Raw genomic sequence first — 11100 nt, forward strand, 5'->3', positions numbered from 1 at the left:
TGGACAGATGAGCTGCATGATTTAGTGAGAAGTGGGAGGATGGCTGCTGTTACTCCATTTTTCAGATCAGGAAGCCGAAACCCAAGTCCCCAGGGTTTAGAAGTGGTAGAGCTGGAACAAAACCTAAGTCTTCTGCTGCCCCTTGCAATTGCTTACCAGGGTTCACTTTGCACAAACAGACCTTTGGCAGTTGCTTATTTTCACTTTAGCTCAGAGCAGTAAGCACCACCAAGTAGGGCCCCAAGTCAATATTCTTACTCCTTTCCTGAGCACATAGCTCCACTGTTTCCTCTCTCTCTTCTTGTGATCTTTTTTCTTTGCTGAATGCAGTGCGACTGACATGATCCTTCTTTCTCCCAACCCTGGCTCATGTAGACCCTGACATGCATTAGCCCTGATGTTTCATATTCTTCCTGCATATGAAATGTCACTTCCAGGGTGATTTGGAAACTCCTGAGAAGCTGGAACCCTGACTATGCCTGGAAGAGAATCACCTGTGAGCTGACAACTACCTAGGATTTCATATTCTGAAGCTCTGCTGTGTTGAACCACTGATATTTTGGGGGTCTATTAGTAAGTGGCGGCCAAATCTGCTCTAATTACTGTGATTAGTTCCTTAAACTGCACAAGTTACTGTGGTGTTAGGACCATTTACAACAAAATCGCTTGTTTTATGAAAAAGCAAATTCCTAGGTCTTGTAACCACCCCTACTGAAAGGGGTTCCTTGGCTGCAGTACCTGGAAATGCGCATTTTAACAAGTATTCTAGGAAGTAGTTATGACCAATAGAGTCTGAAAACCATTTATATTTTAGATCTGGAGTAAGCAAACTATGGCCTACAGTCAGATGTGGCCTGACACCTGTTTTTGTGCAACCTGTGAGCTGCAAATGGATTATGCACTTTTAGATGGTTAAGAAGAACCCCAAAGAGGATAGTGTTTTCTGATAGGTGAAAAGTTTATTGGAATATAGCCACAGTCACTTGTTTACTTATTGTCTTTGGCATTCCAGTGCCAAAATTGAATGGTGGTGACAGAAAGCATGTAGCCTGCAGGGTCTAAGATATTTACCAATTGGCCCTTTGTGGAAAAAGTTGGTTGACCCTTGTTCTAATCCAGATGCTAAAACTCCGCTTAAGAGGGTACATTCTGATGAATAGTAATATGTAGCAAAGTCATTATGACTAGGCTTAAGGGTCCCTTGTTCATGGACACAGGAGAACAAATATTACCATCCTTTCATTCATTTATTCATTCTCTTAGTAAACATTTATTGGACACTCTCAAAGTGCTAGGGACTGAGTTGCAAAAGAGAACATGATAGGTGAATAATACATAAGCTTGGCAATTATGCTTTTTCCATTACAGTGAAACTCATTATTAAATAAAAGGCTAAACATTAAGTGGTCTCTAATTACTGTATGACAGTGTTACACAGCGTTGCACAGGGATTTTTGTAGAAGGCGTTAACAAAAAGGGTTCATCTTCAGAGGCAAGTGTACCTATTGAAGATACTTCATCTTATAGGACTGGAAAATAATACAGACCAAACTAAAGGCCAGAGAGTTCTGTATTTTTTTTTTCAACTTCAAGCAACATGAGCCAGGAAGGCAGATGAACATTTCTCAGAGGGCATTGCCTAACAGCAACAGTAGAAGCAGAAGAGGGTCTGGAACTCATTAGGGAGAGAAACAATGGGCTTGAACAGTGTGGCTCTGGCAATTTGGGTGCCCCAGGGAGAGAGAGGAAGTGCACCAGCCCAAGCAGGTTGTGTAGATGCTATGGGGCCACAGAAATTAATTGCTGAGGGGCCCAGTCTGGGGCTGGAGTGCAGGTAAGTGGGAAGGGATTTCTAGGGAGCGGTGATTCTCAGTATTAAGTGGGACCCAGCTTTCAGTCAAGGAGATGCATCTAAGCCAATGAGATGAGATTCTGAAGCAGGATCCCATCTTAGTTAGAAGAGTCAGATGCAAACTGGACCAAACTACCAGGCTACCATCACCACGCACCGGGTTTAGGGTTCAAGGCTAAGCACTAGCCCAGAATCAGGGCAAGTTCAGACCAGCAGTTGGAGGCCAACCAGGAATGTTCAGTGTTGAAGAGTTACCTAGAACTTCATTCTGATCCATGCATCAAAAACTGCTCCCTTGAAGCCAGGCATAGCCAGGCATTTGATACAGTTATAGCCAAAAGAGTTGGAAGAAAAGATTCATTCAGGGAATTTATTAGAAAGTTTTTTAAAGAGAGCTGACTCAAGTGACATGGCACATCTCTGGTTTCCCTTCCCTTCTTGCTGCTTCTCAGAATACAGATGTGTAGCGGGTCCCTGGTGGTCTAGTGGCTACGATTTGGAACTTTCAGAATACAGATGTGATGGATGATGCTCCAGCAGCCATCTTGGGCCACGAAGTGACTTTGAGAGGAGAAGCACATGCTGGAATGGTGGGGCTGAACAACAGGAGTCTGATTCTCTATTAAGCCATTGGCAGCCACATTTGAATATATTTATCTTAGACTTCTTTGTTAGAAAAAAATAACTTTCTACCTTGCATGAGCCACTTATTTGGGGTTTTCTGTTACATACAGCTCCTTTCTCCTAACTAATACATCTTTCCACCCACAAGCTCTTCCCAGCATGTGACATATGTGTCACTGGTAGCAGACAGGACAACTTAGGTACCACAAACTCCAAAAATGAGTCTATGCTTATGCACTTATTTTAATACATACTGGAGAAAATATAGCCAGAACTTCAAAGCTATGATTTTATGGGTGAAACTCAGGTTGGTATTTGTATTTCTAAAACAAATTGATTTAAAACAAGAGGTTAAAAAGGGGTGGGGATGTAGCTCAGCGGCACAATCACCCGCCTGGCAAGTGAAACGTCCTGAGTTTGATTCCCGGTACCAAAACAAAACAAAACAAAAAACAAGAGGTTAAATAAACAATGAAACAGCCATCTTGTGAGGAAAGCAGCAATCAGGAGGGTGGAGCTTGAGTGATGGAATATTTGTGAGGAATGAAGGGTAAACTGGACCTGCCTCATTTGGAAGAGTCAGTGCCTACCTCACCGAAACAGATGCTCCATAAATGTCTGTGGGAACGCATGATGATGTGTATACTTGATCCTTGAGTGGGCTCCAGCTTCTCCCAGAATACCCATCGCCTTGGCCTCTAGTCCACCTCCTCACCTCTGGGCCAAAGAACATAGCATCTTTTTTTGTTTATTTTTTCAAATTGTTTAATAGGCAAATTTTCTTTTCAAAGCACAAGGCAGTAACTGGATCTCAAGGCTTTTTGTTTTCAGGCTTTCTTAAATGGAGCCTGGAGCCTCAGCCCTTTTACAAGCCTGTGCTTGTCTCTTTCTCATGCTGACTCATTGGTTGGGCACCATTTCCTGTGGTTGGAATGAAAGCAAACTGCCTCCCATAGAGAAGATCTATGGCTACTTATTTCTCTTGAGCATAAATATATTTATCATTTGTAGCCAGATGGAGCGTTACCCAGAACTTGGCTCCTAGGGAACCAAGGGGAATTCTCTCACTTGCACTAGCTTGGTTCACACCAGGGACCACCCACCACAGACACCTCTCTTTGTCTCAAGAGGACAGAGGGAAACCCATTGGGAGATGGTGATGGATGTACAGAGAGAATACAGTGGTGCAAAAGGCAAACCCAAGGCCCTTGATGGAAGGCTGAGGCCACGGAGAGACAACTGCTGCAGAGTAAAGGAAGTGGCTGGACAAAGTGGTCCTGAGGGGGAGTGGTAGGGTGCAATTGAAGGAGTAATAAGGAAATGGCCTCTGCATCATTGCCTCGGGTTAGCTCTTTTGGCACACAAGGGTGGGAAGCATGAGTAATAACGAGCTTCTCTAAGGCTGGGTTTTAAGTGCTGGAATCTGTCAGCATGACCTCTGTTGGTAATTGCCCTATTCATTGAAGTAATACTCAGCGACATCTCTGCACCTCAAGACAACAGTGACAACCAGGTCAGTGGGATATTTACATTTTGTAAGTGAATAACTGGAGAGTTTGGAGAGTCTCTCCTAAGGTCTATGGAAAGTGAGTAAAGGAATCTAGTCTACATGATGCCAGGCCTTTGGTTTGTCAGTTCAGGCACTTTCCCTCAGTACAGTGCCTCTGCAATTCCTGATCTACACAATGAGGCATTTGGATTAGTTTCTGATCTTCCTAAGGTAATGTATCCCTTTCCTCTAATTCCCACCCATTCAACTTCCTTTGGGTACCTGAAATCTCCAATGGACCTATATCTGAGTCTTCATTTCTCCATGACCTTTACTTGGTTTTGTTACTCCCTCCACCCAATTACTTCTTTATTTTGCTGTTCTTCTTTTAGAAAAAGTACATTGAGAATAGGATTTAAGGATTGGTGCTTGTGTTAGCATTCTATCACTGTGACAAAATACCTGATAAAACCAGTTAAAGGAGGAAAGATTTATTTGGCTCATGGTTTCAGAGGGTTCAGTCCATGGTCGCCTGGCCTGAAGGGTTTTGAGCCTATAATGAGTCCATCATGGAAGAAGTGTGACAGAGGAAAGCGGTTTACCTCATAGCAGTGAGGGAGAAGAAGAAAGAGGGGGCAAGGAAGGAAAAGGAGAAGGAAGAGGAAGAAGAGGAGGAGAAGTGGAGAATGGAGAAGGTGAGAGTGAGCGAGAGAAGAGAAAAGAGAGAGAGAGAGATGGGAAGCTAGGGACAAGATATACCTTCCAAGGGCACACCCCAAGGACCCACTTTTTCAATTTTTTAAAATTTTAAAGATAAAAGAACAAAAACACATTAACTAAAAAACAGACATAAACAAAACAACACCTAAACAATAGAAACAATACAGAATTTCAGACAAGGTGGTAGGAAATTAACAATGGTTGTTGTATTACATACTGTTATCTTCAAATTGGTTACTCAGTTAAACAAATATAGGCATGTAAGATTGATCAAACAATTAAACATCAACTGTTCCTTTCAATAAAGCAATAGAAGTCAGTAGTAAAACTCTGTCAGCTATCCTATGTGTGTATGTGTGTGTGTGTGTGTGTGTGTGTGTGTGTGTATTTTTCCCTTTCTTTTTCTCTTTCCCCTAATTCCAGTTGTTCCTTTCCTTTGAGCAGTTTCTTTGCCTTTCACAATATCTATTATACCTTTCAGATTTTATTTACTCTTTCATGTTCTTACACTAATGAGACAATATGGTATTTACACATGTGGGCTTGATTTATTTCGCTTATGAGTATGGACTATAGTTGCATCCATTTACCTGTGAAAGCCTCAAGTTTATCTTTCTTTATAGCTGAGTAATATTCCATTATGTAAAAATATCACATCTTTTTTATCTGTTCCTCAGTGGACAGACATTTGAGTTGTTTCCACTATTTAGCTATTACACATTGAGCAGTTATAAACATGGATGCACATACATCACTGTGGTATGTTTGTAGTTCTTCTGGAAAAATGCCCAAAAGGGAAATAGCTGGGTTGAATGGGACTTCTAGTTTTAGTTTACTGAGGAATCTCCAGACTGATCTCCACAGTGGCTGCACCAGTGTATACTTCTACCAACAGTGGAGAAGTGTTTCTTTTCCCCCACAGCCTCGATAGCATTTGTTATTGGTTGATTTCTTGATGATAGCCATTCTCTTTAGGGTGAGATGGAATCTCAGTGTTGTTTTAATTTGCATTTCTTGAATGACTAATGATGTTGAACATTTTTTCATGTATTTATTTGCCATTTGTATTTCTTCATCTGAGAAGTGTGTTTTCATCACAGATGCCCATTTTTGGATTGGGTTTTTAAATTTGGAGGGGGCTGTGTTTATTAGTTCGTTATATGTTCTAGATAGAAGTCCTTTGCCTGAAGGACAGTGGGTCAAATTTTTTTTCCCAATTTATGGGTTTCCTTTTTACTCTGTTGGTGATTTCTTTAAATGTGCAAAAACTTTTCAATAAGATGAGATCCCAGTTGTTGATTCTTTGAAGTATTTCCCGTGCTGTTTGGTTTTTGTTCATGAACTCTCTGCCAACCCCTCTGTCTTCAAGATTTTTGCCTATTTTCTCTTCCAGTAGACTTACTGTTTCCGTTTTAGTATTTAAATATTTGAACCATTTTGATTTGAGTTTGGTGCCTGGTGATAGACACGGGTCTAGATTCAGTCTTCAGCATGTGGTGAGCCAGTTTTTCCAGTACCATTTATTAAGAGGCTGTCTTTCTTCGAGTGAACCTATTTGGCCCCTTTGTCAAAAATAAGTTGGCTGAGTGTGTTTGTGGTTGTGACTACACCTTGCAGTCGTTCCATTGGTCCTCGGGTCTGTTTTTTTTTGCCAGTACCACCCTGATTTTATCACAGTGGTCCAAGGACCCACTTTCTTCTACTAGATCCTATCTCCTACGTTTCCTTCACCTCCCAGTAGCTCAACAATTTATGAGCTTGTCAATGAATTAATCCATTGATGAAGTCAAAGCCCTCATGATCTGATCACTTCCCAAAGCCCTACTCTGAACGCTACTGCATTGGGGACCACACCTTTAGCATGGGAGCATTTGGGGGATATTCCAAATCAAAGCAATATCATTGTTCACTCTACATGTGCTATGCTCCACGTAGGAGAACATGGTGAGAGTGGTGGCCACTCATACTTTTTTCTGTTCTACATGTACTGGCTGAGTGTCAGGTTCTGTAGGGGGATACAAGAGGAACAACAAGTAGAGAGATCAACGCAATCTTTCTCAACACTGCAAGGGCTCTGGTCCCCCATGGAGGGTCTGATGAATGATTTGTCTCTCTTTTTCTCTCTCCTCAAAATGTATGTGTTCTCATTCACCAAAATTGTGTACATGGTCTCTCTGTAAATGCTGTAGTAGTCTAGAGGCACACAATAGGAAGTGGAGGTGGAGGCTGAATTTTCATTCAGTCAAATGTAAGGAGCAGCACAAGCAGGAGCAGGAAAAGTGTGAATTCAGGAAGGTCAATGTGCAAGATAAGCTTGGGGCAATCCTAGGGAATATAGCCTAAAAGGGAAGGCCCCAAATGCAAAGTAAGTCAAAGAGAGATTGCATGGATGGGGTCCTTCCTTCCTTAGGGAGTGGCAGTTCCTCACCTCTGGGGTGCTGTGATGATATCTTCTTTCCAGGGTTATCAGCTGAAATAGTAAGGGATGGGAGAACTCTTACTCCTGTTTGTTTCTATTGAGTCTTGTGCCCCTGAAGAGCAGGGCCTGGCTTATTATGCTGCATCTCAGCAAAGTGCCTGACATGGAACAGGTGCTCTTTAAATACATCTGCATAGTAATCACCAGAGGAGCTCTGAGCTTCTCTGAATAAATAAAGAAAAAAGAGGGAGGCAGAAAAGGAAGAAGAGCTTGATACCATCCCAAGGGATAATATATCACCTTTGGAATTTCCCACCTTACACAAATAGATGTCTTCAAACTGTATCACTGTGTAAATTGAAGAGTGATAAGAAAAATCCTAATCTTCTAATGACTTTGATACTAATTTCAAAGATGCTTTACTTCTATTTCCCTGTGATTTAAAATCAGCAGTTGCCTAATATATTGGCCTCTAAAGAATTTCTTTTCTGTAAGCTAAAAAATGTGCAGGAAATAAGTTCTTAAATGCATCAATAATGATGGAATGGTGGTGGAGGGAAGGAGATCACTAGTGAACGTTTACATGTAAAAAGACTGTGATTTCCTAAACAAGGACTCTCCAAATGTCCCAACTGACCCATACACAAAGACTTGAGGCAGGGGAGGCAGGAGGAGTCTGCAGCCATGTTCTTGGGACTGAATTGTTAGCTACATTTTGCGGCTCAAGAAACCACAACCTAGAAAGGTTAAATGACCAGTCCAAAGTCACACAGCAAGTTCATTGCGGGACAGGCATCTGCGAACTTGCTGCAAATGGACACAGAGAAAAACAAGGTCTGTCAAATCAGAATGATTTACAATGTAAGGAATCCTCCCCTCTACTCCCCACCCCTTTCCAGGTTCTGCTGTGAGGCAGTGTTTGTAGAGGAAGGACTATAGCAGCTGGACACATCTGGGTCACTGGGTCTCTGTCAGCTGCTAGTTGGATATCTTGAAATCAAGGGTAATATCTTGAAATCAATGGCCAATTCCGTTCCTGCATTCTGAGTCACATGGGCTCCAGTGCCCGCATCTCTCCATCCCCCACCGGTCTTGTCTGGTTGCCACTTGTAGGTCAGTTGGACCCTGCTCTGGGGGCTGAGTGTTGGAAAGTGAGAGAAAGCCAGAGAAAAGTTGCCACGGCAACAGGGGAGCAGTGGCTGCTCGCTAAGGTGATCTATGGCTCAGCATGCGTCAGAGGCTTGGCTTGTTTTCTTTCCATCTGGGCCCTGTGGGCTTCTGGGTATGCTCTGGGGGAATGCTAATGCCACTCCCTTCCTCCTCTTGCCTGCTGTGCAGCAGCCATCTGGGACTGGACACCACCTGCTTCCAGCTGCCCTAGCAAGAGGCAGACTGGGACATCGCTTTGGTTTTCAGCCTTCTTTTCCCCACTGGATAGCAGATATGTGACACCTCAGAGCTGGGAGTTATCACAGGACTCGCACTGGCTCAGTATTTCTGTTTGACCTGTGGATAAACCAAGGCTCAGAGGGCAACCTTAACTTGTTGAAAAACGGACTGTGAATAAGAACAGGGCAAGAATCGGAACTCACCGTCTAGTGCTCTTTCTGAAGAACCATTTTGCTTTTCCAGTCAAGGAAAAAAGGATACGTTAGAGGCAAGTGGCTATTAGCTGAATGACCTTGGCCAAGTCATTACTATGTTGCTTTACTCTTCTGATAAATCAGGTTGGACTCCAGGATCTGTAGTTCTCTGCATTGTTTACAGGAATGACATCACTTTTTGATGATTTATAGAAAGGTCAAAATGGGGCTTCCAAACCAAATCTTTTAGCTCACTAATGTTTCGTGTGTGTGTGTTTGTTTTTACAAAAGTAACAGCAGTTTTCAGAGCAGACCAATCAATGGCTTAAGCCATGAAGACCGCTTTACACTGGCTGAGTATTGCAGTAACACTCCTAATAATTTTTCCTGCCTCCAGCTTAACTCCCTAGGCAAGTACCTCGGTTTATCTTCCTAAAACTCACATGAGATCAGGCCATTTTCTTCTTGCTTACAATCCAGCCACGGACCTTCAGGGTCCATATCAATCAGGACTGCACCTCTCATCTTCTATAAGCACCTGTGACAATGGCGTTCCTTAAACATGCTTGGATGACCCCAATGACTTCATGCATGTGGGAGAATTTTCTGCCTTTGTGCCCTCCTGCCTTTCACCCCACTTTTTCTAAATCTCCCTATTCTTCAAAATCCAGCCCAGTTATTTCCCCAGCACTCTGAATGAGGTCTCCGCTATGCTCCTTAGCACTTGCTACTCATCCTTTTTAGATCACTTTTTAGTGCTGTATATATGGCTTCCTCTCACTAGGGTGCAGACTCTTCAGGTAGGAATCTTCTTTATTTATTTATTTTTGTTTCTACTATGATTTGAACATGGTTGCCCCCTCTCAAACTCATGCTGAATTGTCCCCAGTGTGATGGTGTTAAGAGGTGGTGGGATCTTTAGAGGAATTAATGAAGGTCTCATGGGACTGGGCTAGTTCCTCTAAGGGGGATGTTACAAAGCAAGGCTGCCCCTCATGTTTAGCTTCTTCCACATACATTTTCCTTTCTTTCTGCTTTCTACCATGAGTTGAAACAGCATGGGTCCCTCACCAAAAGATGAGAACGCTCTTGGACTTCCCAGCTTCCAAAACTTTAAGCTGAATAAAATTGCTTTCCCTTATAAATTACTCAGTCTCAGGTGTTCTGTTACAGTAACAGAAAATGGACTAAGACAGCTCCCTACCATCTCCTGTAGTCTGATTAGTAGGAGATAATCACAAAATATTAGTTGAATGGATAATGATTGTGGAATGTTAAATGTTTGTTAGAAAATTCACTTTACTGTAGAACTTTACTGTAGAGCTGTCTAAAAATGCCAAGTTCAAGTCATGAGTGTTTGTTACCCACTGTGTTTACCAGCCCATCAGCCCCTTTTACCAAAGGAACCATCCATAAGATGCCCGCTGGTTTGAGAGTCAGAAGCCCTCCACAGAGTCTTTGTTCCTGGGGAAGTCACTACTTATTCTGGCCCTTAGTTATAATGATGGATTTGGGCCTGGTGATCCCTAAAAAACCTTTATCGTTCATTGCCCTTGATTTCAAGATATCCAACGAGCAGTTGACAGGAAGCAAGCATAGTAGCTGAGGCCAGAATGGGAAGAAAAAGTATTCTATCAATTTGAAGTTTCATTACAGGTGAATTTTGAGAACATAGGCACAGGCACACAAGGACTATCCCAGAGAAGACAATCGTTTTGAACATCTGAGTAGGACACTAGACTAGCACCACTGGTCAAGTTCAGGTTGGTGAGCCAAGGCAGGTTGGAGCCAGGTGGGTGAGGCCTGAGGGTAGGGTCAGAAATGGGGGTGGCGAGGCTAATCTTAAGAGCAGAGGCATTCTGCTCCTGGCTTGTTGACCCTTCTGGGATGGCATGGGGGTGGATGTGAATGAGCAGCAGTGGATCCCGTCCTTGACTGACAGTTGAATATCTTCATTGCCTTTTATTCTTCGAGGTGATCCTTGAGACCATCAATTCATGAACCTTATCCAAATTAAATTCCCAAATTTAATTTACTTTTCTGATTGTGTAATTTTGGAGAAAGACTAAATTCTTGGGTATAGCTGTCAAAAGTCTTCAGTCTCTGTCTCCCCAGCCTCATCTCATTCCTTCACACTCCTCCTTCCTACCCTCTCTAGCATCTTGAGGCTTCTCTCAGTCCCTCAGAGGGGGGCACTATGCTTCTCTGTCTTTGGTACTTGTACATGTCCTGCCTTTCCTTCCCTTCTCCCTGTTATTCTCCTGCCAACCCATCCTCTGACTCAAACCTGAGCTTCTACTTCTTCCAGGAAGTCTTCTTTGATACCACTTCCCTCAAACATAGATCAGGATCTTTCCAGCCTCCTTCCTTCCCTCTCTTCCTTCCTTCCTTCCTTCCTTCCTTCCTTCCTTCC

Source organism: Chinchilla lanigera, unplaced genomic scaffold (assembly GCF_000276665.1).
Source record: "Chinchilla lanigera isolate Chin_1 unplaced genomic scaffold, ChiLan1.0 scaffold00080, whole genome shotgun sequence".
In the NCBI taxonomy this organism is placed as follows: Eukaryota; Metazoa; Chordata; class Mammalia; order Rodentia; family Chinchillidae; genus Chinchilla; species Chinchilla lanigera.